Source organism: Balaenoptera physalus (genome assembly GCF_965194825.1).
Source record: "Balaenoptera physalus genome assembly, chromosome: 21".
NCBI classification, from domain to species: Eukaryota; Metazoa; Chordata; class Mammalia; order Artiodactyla; family Balaenopteridae; genus Balaenoptera; species Balaenoptera physalus.
This window is the reverse complement of record NC_138902.1, coordinates 43,307,334-43,319,971: the sequence shown is the minus strand read 5'-3', so window position 1 is coordinate 43,319,971 and position 12,638 is coordinate 43,307,334. Positions and strand designations below refer to the sequence as shown.

At 36.7% G+C, this 12,638-nt stretch overlaps 1 protein-coding gene and 1 long non-coding RNA gene across 7 annotated transcripts in view; one reads left to right on the top strand and one right to left on the bottom strand.

Moving 5' to 3' along the window:
* The window catches only part of TENM3 (teneurin transmembrane protein 3), a 2,405,282-nt gene that overhangs the window by 1,584,120 nt on the left and 808,524 nt on the right, over positions 1–12,638 (bottom strand). The window lies entirely within an intron of this gene.
* The window catches only part of LOC309651409, an 888,535-nt gene that overhangs the window by 707,191 nt on the left and 168,706 nt on the right, over positions 1–12,638 (top strand). The window lies entirely within an intron of this gene.

The following is a 12,638-nucleotide window of genomic DNA, read 5'->3' as shown; positions in this document are numbered from 1 at the left end:
GTAACTAAAAATTTAAAAACTATAGAAAATAGTAAGACCTAGTAAATGGAAGTTAAAAAAAATATCACCGCCAATGGATATCTCGAATGCCAACTTGGGAAAAGACCATGGTAGTATTAGTATTGCCTTAAAAGGTAGATCAATAGCACTGACAAAGGAGGAAACTGCAGAATGGTTACGGTGGAGAGAAACATGGTCGGTCAGCCCCTCTTTCTGGTATGAAAAATTAGATCAGCATTTCCACCCTATTATTCTTGAACAAAGATATTAGATACAAAATATATTGATACATATATATATATATATTATATATAAAAATATATATATTTTTAGAAATCAGACTTACTTTTTTTTCCCATTAAAATTACACTACTGGTATCTGTGTAGTTTAGCAGATGTGATAGAACAATGTCGGTACATCTACATTTTGTAGTGACCCTACTCTAGTCTAGGGTCTGGCATTTGCAAGAGGGCAGGCAGGGATCCGAGTGCAGTTTGTGGGTACAGCAAACTGGCCCTGCATGCCATTTCAACACCACAGACACTAAGAATGGTTCTCATTGCACATGTATTTGGTTCTTTAAGTTTACTTTATAGACTGATAATTAGTAAATATTTAAAATGGAAATGACTACTATTTCTTATGATCACCTTTCAGGTCACCTTACAGAAGGAAGAGGTAAGAGCAATATAGCAACCAGAGTGATTAAAGGGTATACCTCAGATTAGTAGGCATTCAAATGCAGAAAGAATAATTTTTTAATGCTTCTTAAATTTGCATATAACATTATCAATACGAAGACCAAAAAACACATAAAATAATGTAAATACATTTACATATATATATAAACTATGAGAAAATGCACAAATTTTAATATGGGACATGTAAATATGTATGCAAGAGTATTTAGACCTGGAATGAGTAAAAAACTAAAATTTTCTTGAACTGTTTAAAAAACAGTCCTGCTAGCGTCTTTCAAACCTGTACATTTTAAAAGAGAAACAGATTCAGAAATCAGCTATTTTGATAACCAACCAGATTTTTAACAATGACTACTTTGGAAGGTAACAACAAAAGGATTTACTTAGCTTACAGTTCAATATTTAATTCTAAAATCTTGTCAGCTGAGAAGTGGTGTCTTGCCTTAAGAGTAAGAGGGATGATTTCATTATTGGATGTTCTGACTGTGCTACGATGATGTTGCTATTCTTTAAATATGTACTTCTTAGCACAGGAGAAGCTATATTTTAAGCTTCCCCTAAACTTTTCTTTACTTTTAATAAGAAGTAGTACTTACAAGTAAAAAGTTAGACAACATTCGCCCATCAAAGGATTTTTTGAAATTAAAATTCACTGATCCATTACTTCTTCAGGGCCTGACATTATATCTCTGCAAGATATCTGAGAATCTTTTAGAAGTATCGCGCATACTTATTCTTCTAAGGCAAGGCTGCTTGATGATTTGCAGTCGCATCACAGAATGCCACAATTCTAAGTTGGTAATAAGAGCAGATGGTCCTAATTATGTAAGTAACTTGCAGTAAGCATGTGAAGGAATTCAGAATATTGTGTGTGCGTGCATGCATGAGTGTGCATGCAAAAAAACGGTATGGAAAAACAGAGAGGGGGAGATGCGATAAATACACACACAGCATATATTTACTCTATAGCATTTCCTGTACGACAAATCCTTCAGGCTTGAAATATACTGAAGCGAGCAGCATGCTCTGTAATGCAGGAACAGACAGTGCACAAATGATGTCTTAACCTTAGTGCTTCCCTGTTTGGGTGGCGTTCTGATGCCTTGGAGCGTCCCATCAAAAGAAGGAAGAAGTGTTATTTGCATTCATTCTATAGCTAACTGTTTGCCATTTTAGGAATTGACAAAGTGTCACACATTTAATATACATTTCCATCTCCCAATTTTGTAGAACTGACAACACTATAACCTTTTGAAATTAACTTTGACCCAAAGATTCTTTCCTTGCAAAAGCTACTGTCAATACCGATTGCAATGAATATATTAAATTGTATTCAATCCCTGGATTTGAAACTAAAATCACACAGAAATGTACGCTACATACTCATTCTAGCAGCCCAAAAAGATTTCAAAGACTGACATACCTTAATTAAAGCAAATGAGTAGACATAAAATTGTAGAATGCCACATCCCTCCATAATTATGCACTTAACAGTTTGACTTCAGTTTTGCCTACTTAAAGTCTGTTCCTGTGAGTAGTATCCCATAATGCCCAGTACCGTGAGATTATTCAAATTTGTAACAGGTGAATCAAGCACTGGAGAAGCTGTATAAAATAATATTCAAATTATAATTTATACATATTTAAAAGAGCTTAAGGTGTATTAAGGTGTAAGGTATAAACTATAGTAAACGTTAATAAATTATTAATGGTGCATTCTGACAATAATTAAAGATGGGCTTGATTCAAATAGAATTCCTGCAGGGGAAAACATACACATTTTATTTTATGATTTAAATTCTGCAGAGAGCACAGTTTGATATGCAACACTTCAGAGAATTACAAGCTCTAGAAACAATCAACTTTCATTTAAATGATAAAAATTAATACAGATGTTATTTTAAATTAAATTTGAAGCACTTTTATAGGCAGAAAAAATGATTATGGAAATTACAAACCTTAAAATACTTGTAACCCACCAAAGACGATGTTTTAAATTGCAATCAACCTGCCATAGTAATTTTCCTCTTTAAAAATATGTGTTAAGAGAGTAATTTTGGTTCAGAAAGTCAGTTTTCAGCTCTTTGTCATCTTTATTCCCAAATTAAAACTTGTAAGATTGATGATTTACGGGGCAAAATGTGAAGGTTCACAAAATACTAAAAGTCTTTTGTGAAGAATTAAAGCAACACAGCTGAATAAAAGTTAAGGAAAAGATGGTTATACCTCAGAAAGCAAATAAGTGGCAAAAAGCAGGAAGATTAAACACACACTCATGCCAATGGCAAACTGACATTTTCCACTCGTACAGAACACTTTACTGTTATCATAGACTTGATGTGGAAAAGTATGTATTTACCAAATGGAATATGTACAAATTTTGTTTTATTAAGACACCTAAAACACTTAGAGCAGTTACCAGGTGAATATACCTTAAAATACCCTTTGATTTGGCTCTGCCTTTATTAAAACTAAAGGAAGAACAAAGCCATACACATCGGAAAGTGCATTGTGGCCACGAGGGAAAACTTGTGGACCTTTAGTGGGATGAGAGTTCAACAGGTCACGTCATGAAATCTTGTGGCCTCCATTCTCCAACACCAAACAATAAAAAATCTCATGTTCCTTTCAAACTCCCAGCAGCTGAACCTCAATGAGGCGTCTGAAATTTAGCATGGGGAAAACTAAACACTGATGTTCAGCCAGATTTTCAATGAGTGGTTTTGGAAATGGTAGATAAATTGTGCATGAGCCAAAGGTATTTACAGACAGTAGGCAGCCTTCATAGTAAAGGATGCTTTAACTTCTACACCAGACCTCACTGTTTTATACTTTAAATTTATTGTAAGTTATCTTTAAGTACTAAGACATAGAATATGTGGGATGTTCAATATCTAGGCCCAGAATGCCATGGCTCCAGGAGCAAATGCTCTGAAATGCAATGCCAGTTTGAGATGATGATTTAGCACACAAGCCATTATGCCTCATTTAACTTTCCTTAGATCCTTGAAATAGATGAGCAATAACACGGCAATTGTCTTGAATAATTTATTATGTATGGTATCACAGTGACATAATAAACTTGAAGGCTCAACCAACAACTCCTGGTTGTGTGATTGTTGGCTATTTTTGGATGTTCGTTAGATAATAAAATGCATTTCATTAAATAGAGTTCCTGTGAAGTAACTGCATACGTCTATATTTACGTAAGCCCATTCAAATGTACTTCTCCAAAAGGTTTCAAGGACCCACTCCTCCTGCAGTGCTCTGAATTTCCCGTCTCATCTGCAGATGCAAAAGGAGAGTGCACTACTCCTGTCCTGCCCCTCGGTTCGTCAGAAACAGTGTTTTCTTTTTCTTTTTTATTTTTTAAGATTCTGTATATATGTGTTGGCATACGGTATTTGTTTTTCTCTTTCTGCCTTACTTCACTCTGTATGACAGACATAGCACAGGGAGCTCAGCTCGGTGCTTTGTGTCCACCTAGAGGGGTGGGATAGGGAGGGTGGGAGGGAGACGCAAGAGGGAGGAGATATGCGGATATATGGATATATGTATACGTATAGCTGATTCACTTTGTTATACAGCAGAAACTAACACACCACTGTAAAGCAATTATACTCCAACAAAGATGTTTAAAAAAAGAGAGAGAGAGAATACATTACGTAAGTATTATTGTCACATCATTCTTAATGTTTGCAAGGTAGGGTGGTAGGTATACAGTAATAGCATCAATGTAGAAATAGTAGGTAAACAGGCTTTGTGTGATTGTCAGTGACTCAGTTTATAGTTACAGAATATTAAGGGAGAAACTCGAATATCATGATAGTCACTGCTCAGCCATAAGAAAAGACTAAATCTTCCCATTTGCAATAACAAGGATGGACCTGGAGGGCTTTATACTTGGTGAGGTAAGTCAGACAGAGAAAGACAAATACTGTATGTTTCCACTTACATGTGAAAAATCTAAAAAATAAAACAAATGAACAAATACAACAAAACAGAAACAGACTCACAGATACAAAGAACAAACCAGTGGTTATTTGAGGGAAGGGGCTGGGGAAGAGGACCAAAATAGGTACGGGAATTAAGAGATACAAACTACTAGGTATAAAATAAGTCACAGGGCTGTAATGTACATCATAGGGGAAGGTAGCCAACAGTATTTTAGGATAACTTTATAGGGAGTATAAGCTATAAAAATATCAAGTCACTATGTTGTACACATGAATTAATATAACATTGTAAGTCAACTATACGTCAAGTAAAAAAATAGTCACTTCTCTAGCTTTATAGAACTTTGATTTCACAAAGCTGTAACTTTGGGAGGGGTCTATGAATATAAAAGGATATGTTCGAGCTGGTATATATTAGGAATATGAGTTAATGCTTTGTTTACATTTGGGTCCAGCCTAAATATCTTAACTGGCCACTATATTCCTTAATCTGTCCTCTAACTTTAAAAACCGATTTAGACTCTTTAGACTTTGTTTTATACCAGTATCTGTTTGAATAAGGCTATGTAGGGTTAAAAATGTTTCAGTAATAGAATCTTTCAGTACAGAATCTGATGAAACTCACAGAAGCCAAATCTGCCATAATAATAACTCATACTAACATTCTATTTTCAGCTACTTTTGCCTAATTACAGAATGTACGTATTACCTTTGTTTAAAGATGAAAAATATTCTATTGTTGAGGGCTTAACAATATTGCGCTTAATAGCGATAACTTTATATGTATCTAAAAATTACCTTGATTAGGAAAGACTATCGATTCTTACAACAGATAAATACTACGTTAATTGTTAAGAAGAGAGTTCTTATTATTCACATATGTTGCAATGGTTTGTGAAACAGACATCTAAGCATATTATTTTGATGAGTCTTTTGTCTTTAAACTATGTCATTCTTACATAGTTGACTAACCATAAGAAATACAAATGAAATGCAATACAACTTGCTGATAGAGCTCTTCCACTTAATAGAGCTTTGCTTAGCCTCTGGGATAAGATAAAAAATTGTAAGTCTGCTACAATAGGCAAAGCCATGATAGAAACAGAGAAATTTTGGAATCAAACCAAGTTTCATCTCCCCAGGTAGAGAGATGTGGTCTGCGATCATCTGGATAACATAGAGTATCAGAGATCAATTAAAGCTATATGATAACTGAAAATGTTGGAATTTGGTCATTTTTTTTAATCTAACATTTTATTCTGTCATAACTTTTTGTAATTTTTCAATAAAACCTCTATTTTAGATGTGCTCTAGATACTAAAAATCATTACGGTAAAGATCATGTGTCATGATAAAAGTAGATAATTTACTTTTTCAGGACATCGAAATAGCACTGAATAACTTACTTCTTCACCATCTTTCTATGGCAAAGGATGCATCCTAGTTTTTGACTCATCCTTCTAACCCGTCTCCCTTTTTTTTTTTTTTTTTGCCATGCCACGTGGCTTGTGGGACCTTAGTTCCCCAACCAGGGATTGAACCTGGGCCAGGGCAGTGAAAGCCCTGGAACACCAGGGAATTCCCAAACCGTCTCTCTTCCAATCCTACTGTCTGAAAGGAAGAGGGCAAGTCTGTGTGTGTTGGGCCCTTCACTGTAAACCAGCTCTTGGCATACTGCCTGATCCATTGATATCTTTCAATAAACATTTATTGAATGGATAAATGAATGGAAACCAGACTCTAGTATATAAAACACAAGCCAATATTTGTTTTAAAATATCATTAATCTCCAATAAGTCCAAGAATAGGAACTATCACTTATAAGTGGCTTTTTTCACAATCATCATCAAGATTGAAAGAATTTTGAACTTCCTTCGGAAAGACAAATTGACATGATGAAAAGAAAGAGTACTTCGGACTGTGAGTAAAGCATCCTGGATTTTAGTTTAAGCTTTGTCTGGCCCTGTGGTCTTGAACAGATCACTTAACTTGTCTGATATTTAGGGTTCTTATTCATTTAAAAAAAAAAAAAAAAAGCAAAAAACTATGAACATACATCTGCCTCTAAGACTCCAGTAAATCAACTACAGTGATATTCGGTATGAATTACTCAGAATGCTTTTCGAGAAATAAAGGTATTAGTTAATGTGTTGCTTTATTTGTTCAGCAAGAATTTAAGGCGGCCTCCTCTATCCTGACCCCTGGTTTTATGTATCTTCTAAACCAAAAGTGGGGTAAAGGGTGAGACGCCAACTCCTTTACAATCTGCCATACTCAAGTTCCTACCATCATAAGGAACCTATCAATCACGGATACTTCTGTTGCTGTCATCTTAGCCTGAGGGAAGCCAGGTTAGAGCCCTATACATGGCACCACAAGTCCTGGCTTCCTGGATTTGGTGTGTTATATGCAGATCCAACACACAGAGCACTTATTTGTGCCATAGATAAATTCATGTTTGCAGCAGCTAAGCTTACCGAGAAGTCAGTCAAATCAAAACCCGTGTCACGTTGCTTGCTTAGTTTTATAAAGTCAGTCTTATTTTGATAATTGGCTGGGGATTCCCTGGTGGCACAGTGGTTAAGAATCTGCCTGCCAATGCAGGGGACACGGGGTCGACTACTGAGCCTGCGCTCTAGAGCCCGCGAGCCACAACTACTGATCCCACATGCCACAACTACGGAAGCCTGCGCGCCTAGAGCCCGTGCTCCGCAACACGAGAAGCCACCGCAATGAAAAGCCCGTGCACCGCAACGAAGAGTAGCCCCCGCTCGCCACAACTAGAGAAAGCCCGTGCTGCAACGAAGACCCAAGGCAGCCCAAAAAAAAAAAAAAAAAAAAAAATTGGCTGGAGCTCCGTTAAAACACCATTACAAAAAAGAAAAGTTTCAGAAACCTTTGAAGTTGAAGGGTGATGCTGTTTCCCTAGAATGAGAAGCTCTGGACGGTAATTAATACAAAGTAGTGAACAGTCCTAGAACTTCCAGCCAGTGTGATGCTGGATGAGAGACCTGTTCTCCTTGGTTAGGTTAACTCTGAGGCCCTGTGGAGACGGATGATTCTATAATTTTAATACTTCAGGTTCCATCTAAATGCATGTACCAGGAAAAACCAGTGAATTGGGGTAATTGGGAACATAAAACAAACCTTGACAAGTCTGACTTCAAGAGGTAAGCAGATTTGCTCTGTATTTACTCTCCCATGGATTCGCCATAGAAAGTGAACCTGTACATCCTTGAAAGAAACAATTATGAGCTAATGAACTTCCATAGCTCTGTAGTCCGTCCCACTTCACCAGATCGCTGGAAGTCACGTCTCATTGCTGTTAATCACAAGCCAGGCTTCACTGAGTTCTGTGGTTTGCTCAGATGTTGGGCCCATCATACACACCTGAGGTGGAATTCTTCTCCAGTGCCAAAGCACTGTGCTTTATATTAATAATGAAATTACCCTGCCTAATATTAATAAAGCAGACACTCCGAGGAACTGGAGGAACCGCTCCTTGGAACACTGAGATCCCAAGTCATTTAGACGAACAGCTTCTCAACTGTACCTGTTTGTTATTTCAAAACACCTCAGTCTCTGCAGTAGCCCTTGAAAACACATTTATAATGAAATCCTGAGAAGGTAATTCATCAAACTGTGATATGAATTGGAACAGGTTTTACAGTAGTTTTGTTGTGAAAAAAAGAAGTCCAAAAAGCCAAAATGAGTAGCACTTTACAAAACACACAGAACTGGGTAATATCAAATCGACTTTCCTGCTAAAGGAATCTCCAAGGTCTTTACAACAACGACGAGTATCGGTGGACGTCGGTTGAGGCCAGGGACAGTCAGACAGCACCGCTGTGAGGGCAGCCAGCTCCGGGTCTGGGCACCAGGGTATAAATAAGACGCAGGGGTTTCTGAAAGGGCTTGGTTTCTTTCGTATGTTTCATTATTTATTTAACAAATGTTCAAATGTAGACAACGCATCCCTTGGCCACAATTTTCCAGAGATTAGCTTTTAATTTTCAGCCAGTGGTCTTACCTACTGTGGGTCTTAATATTGAAAGTAAACAGTGATTCTGATTGGAATGAAATGTTATGGCAATATTTCATACTGGGATCACTTTCTGCAGATGTTTTCATTTTATTTTCTGTTTATTCAACCTTGCAGGGAAGCCAATATTAGTAACATACATGATATAATTCAAAACTCTATTTTTTGAGTGCAGAAACCATTTGAAAGGGTATCAAATTACACTGAAGGTTACGTTTATATAGCAAAATTGCATAGCTAATTTATGCAGAATGAAGGGAAATCATTAGCCTATATGCTTTATGAGCTACTTGTATAACAACTGTCAATTTTTTTCATGAAAATAACAATATGACTATATACGTGTGTATATGAGTATATGTGTATGTATAAATACATATATATATATATATAAATTGCAAGGGAATTTAGTGTTAATCACTATATCTGGAGTTATTTTAAAATCTAAGAGAACTAAAATTCTACCATTTATGGAATAAACTCATTTAAAATGATGCATGTTACTGGCAGATTTATTAACATGTATAGCTGTCTCATATATATTTATACTGTAAAAGACCTTCAAACTGCAAAATACAACTTCTATAAAAAATAACGTGTCCTATCTAAAAAAGTGCCAAATCCAAAATAAAATATCCCACACCAATATGCTAAAATATAGAAGAAAAAAATCAGTATTTTAGTAATAAGCACATAGACTGATTTAATTTACATATTTTGTTCTATTATGTAAATTTTTGTATGATTTTATGGAAGTGAAATCTAAATAGTTTCATGCCACTAAGAGTCTTAACAATGACCTTTTATCATTTTTGTAAACCATTTATCTAAACCAATAAGCTCTACAATAGAGAAAAACTGTGCGGAAGTGTGTGTGTGAGAGACAATGAGTGTGTGCACGGATCCGTTTAGAAACACCCAAAGGGGAATTTCTGTTTAAAAGTGGCGTGGGGGGCTTCCCTGGTGGTGTAGTGGCTGAGGATCCGCCTGCCAATGAAGGGGACAAGGGTTCGAGCCCTGGTCTGGGAAGATCCCACATGCCGCGGAGCAGCTGGGCCCGTGAGCCACAATTACCGAGCCTGCGCATCTGGAGCCTGTGCTCCGCAGCAGGAGAGGCCGCGATGGTGAGAGGCCCGCGCACCGCGATGAAGAGTGGCCCCTGCTCGCCGCAACTGGAGAAAGCCCTCGCACGGAAACGAAGACCCAACACAGCCAAAAATAAATAAATAAATATATAAATTTAAAAAAAAAAAAAAGTGGCGTGGGCTCTAAGCCTTCTAAATAGCAGCGCTTCCATGGGAAAAAATTCAGTGTGAATCTCTGTTCATGTTGTTATGGGTTATATTGCAATATAGGTGTACAGCTGACATAACTTTGTGATAATCTGCATAAAAAGATATTTACTTTTACCCAGAAAATACAGACTATTTCTTCTCTGTTTATTTCCCACAAAAGTTAACCAACACATGGCATGTACGTTAGGTAAACATCGGTAAAACCTGTCCCTAATCTACTGGAAAAGATGGGAATGTTCCGACACTGCCTGCAAACTTAACATTTGAAGCAAACCGAAAACAAAATGTATTTCTTCTGTGATTAACTACAAGTATTATTATTCACCTAAACACTTCTTTTCTCAAGATGTACAACCAAGAAGGTAACACACAATTCATACTGACTTTTTAAGGACTGCTCATTATTAAACCTATTTAGAAAAATGTATTTTCAAGAATATGTTAAAAATAATATAAAGCAAGGCCATTTTAGAATTCTCTACTGGGAATACAAGTAGTGAGCCTTTTTTAAGTGTCTCTTTAATAGAATGATTTTCTTTCTCTCCTTTTCCTTCTCCCTCTCTCTCTTTCTTAATAGAAAACATTGAGGTGAATTTTACTCTGGAGTTCAAATACTCTTCTCCTTCTTAATAAAGAGCTAAAACAGTCTTTTTAACAAAGAGATAAAAAGTCATTTGAAACACAAGGAAATGAAAAACACACCTTCTAAATTATTCTTTTAAAAGTACTGTTTCTCTATGAGTTTAAATTATCTTTGTAATATTTCAAACCTCACTTAGCCCACTCTGTATTTAACAACAGTCATCACTGTTTTCAAAGCACTGTTACAGCATTATGATTAAATTTAAGAGTTTTAAGGGTTATTTTCACACTTTTTCAACAGAAGCACTCAAAGACATACAGGAAGCGAAACAATTCATCAACAGCCTACGCCCATTATGATAGAGCGATTATTCCAACTCCTGCTATTTTTTCCCTAGTCGATATCATCCTGATGTTGTGGTTCAGTTATATACAGAAAAAAATGCACGTCGTGTCTTTCTCCATTAGCAGACCCTGCACAAAAAGGGTTACAGTTTATCTTTGTGAAGATTTCTCTTAGGAGCTTTTAAAAAAGTGTGCGCATAGGCAGAAATGCATATAGCTATGATGTCTGAGTTCATATTTGTAGCAAGATTCTTTTTAATGTACCTATTAGTGGGAGCTAAACAGTTTGAATGTTGAAAGGAAGGGGCACGTAATTGATGTATAGTTCAACAGTGGATGGAATGCAGAGCTCATTAAAGAGAATACATTTTATACAGTTATCTTGAATTTCAGATAGCTCTGAAACCTTGGTGCTTAGTAACTACGCTAGAATGAAATGTGCAACATCTTTGCTCTCCTTCACATCACTCACTAAACTGTGGGCAAAGTGAAACTTTGAATTCAGCTTCAAACCAATACGATGATTTTATTAAAGGAAGAAATCTGACTGACTTACAATAGTTACAGATTGTAGAAGTTTTTAATAAGGGCGTATTATCTCCCAAGAGGCGCAATGTTATCGCAGATTCTATGATGCCAACCACATTCCGACTCAAACATAGAGGGAAAAAAGGACTTGTTCAAAGCTAGCCCTAGGGGGAGCAAATTGGGTTCTTGCCTAGGGCACACACGGCTTTTGGAGAAGGGATGGAACTTGAACACTTACTACAGGTATTGCTGTCCGTTTCATATAATAACCTGCGGCTGTCTTTGCCAAGCTTCCAGGAGGCTGCTAGACTTCATGCTTAGAACTGCATCAAGACAACCTGACACAAGCTGGATATAGGATGCCTCAGGGCAGTCTTGAAGCGGAGTGAAGGTTATCGTGGCTAAATGAATGAAACTAGACAGAAAACTGTTGGCAGCGGCTTAGAGAGAGCAGGTGATTCTTGGTAGTTTCAGGAATAAAATTTTTAGGGGAAGTGGTCACACCGGCATAAGTTTAGATGCCTATCAAATCTAAGCTGACTTCGTCTCCCCCAGTTGCTGTACCTATTGCCACCTATGCTACGGCGATGCTAATCTATAAATGAGTCTGTTGCTTAGCTACTCATGGATCCTAGGACCACGCTGCCATGTAATCCAGTCTAGGGTCAATCCAATGCGGAACATTTACTAAAATTATAAACCGCTGCCTGATCTTTAAAGAGAGAGGAAACAAAGGAAATAGATGCCATTTTTTCAAAACTGGATTGGGAATTACTATGTAAATTAATTTCACTTTTAGCGTTCCAGAATAAACATATAAGAAATAAGACAGATAAAAACCTACTATACTAAAAGTCACTGTGAGATGTATCACCATAGGGAAATGACTAATAATCAAACAAAGAAAATGCATAGAAAACTTTCTGATTCAATGATTTACATCTTTCTGATTCAGTGATTTACATCTGAATTTTAGTTCTATAGTACCAATTTAATAGGTTCAAGGTAACACACACACACACACACACACACACACACACACACACACACACACAGGCTATGGTACCTGATTCCCTATCCCATAGCTCAGAGACCAGGCTCTTGTAAACTTGGAGAAGGAAACTGTCTGTGGGTTTATGCATAGTTGAGGGGCTTGTAAAGCTGTCTTGAAAGGAATTTTGAAACTAC